This window comes from Tursiops truncatus, chromosome X (genome assembly GCF_011762595.2).
Source record: "Tursiops truncatus isolate mTurTru1 chromosome X, mTurTru1.mat.Y, whole genome shotgun sequence".
In the NCBI taxonomy this organism is placed as follows: Eukaryota; Metazoa; Chordata; class Mammalia; order Artiodactyla; family Delphinidae; genus Tursiops; species Tursiops truncatus.
Window position 1 is genome coordinate 34323324 of NC_047055.1, and position 927 is coordinate 34324250.

The window sequence follows — 927 nt, forward strand, 5'->3', positions numbered from 1 at the left end:
TGATTCATCCTATGCAATTAATGGCAAAGTCTGCCTTTTATTCTTGGTCTCCCAGAGAAAGTTAAACATATTGTAGGAACTCAATAATAGGTTTTGCTTTGAAATCACTTCTGTTAAAATCTGGCTTTAGATGTGGTACATGTAAAACAGGCCGTTCACTTCTCATAATTGAATCAGACAGATTCTCATATCTGTCAGCTGCTTGGTTTAGAATCATGGAGGAGAAAAATCATGTGGGCAGAGGGGGTAGTGGCTTAATCTGTTGGAGTCAATACCCCTTCCCCAGTGAGCAGCAATAAGAATGTTTCAGTTAGCACTACAGCAGTGTTTCAGTCCAGGATCTGCATCTGGGGCAGCTGCAAATGTAATCCTACAAACTAGCACAGGCCCACAGGCCCGGGGTCCAAAGGAAACTGGCCAAAGATGAGGTCCAACTTTGCATCACCAGTCAGAAGTAATATCACGAGTATTTCCAGACAGCAGAAGGGAAGGAAGAAACTAACTTGTGCCATGTCTCAGGAGGCTTCCTCTGGGCCAGTTGCTTTAATCAGTCATTGTCTCATTTAACTCCCACAGTAGCCTTGAGGTGGGAATTAGTGTTTAGTGTGGAGCCTGGCACAATTAGTATTATTAATATCGATAAGCTTAATAATAATAAACTGAAACACCGTGAGCTTGAGTAACTTACCTAAGGTCGCAGACCTGGTAAAGCCAGGATTTGAACCCATGTCTTTCTGACCCAGAAGCCAGGGCTTTTTCTGCTATACTCCTTTGCAAGAGGAGAAAGATTGTGGCTTTAAAACAGGTGAGGATTTTCCAAGTCATTAGCAAGGCTGCCTCCATAACTGGCCACTTGAGACCTGCAGGTATCTAAGAATATCTTTGGTCTCCCTCTCTCTCCTCATTCAGGTTTCTAAATTGCTATGA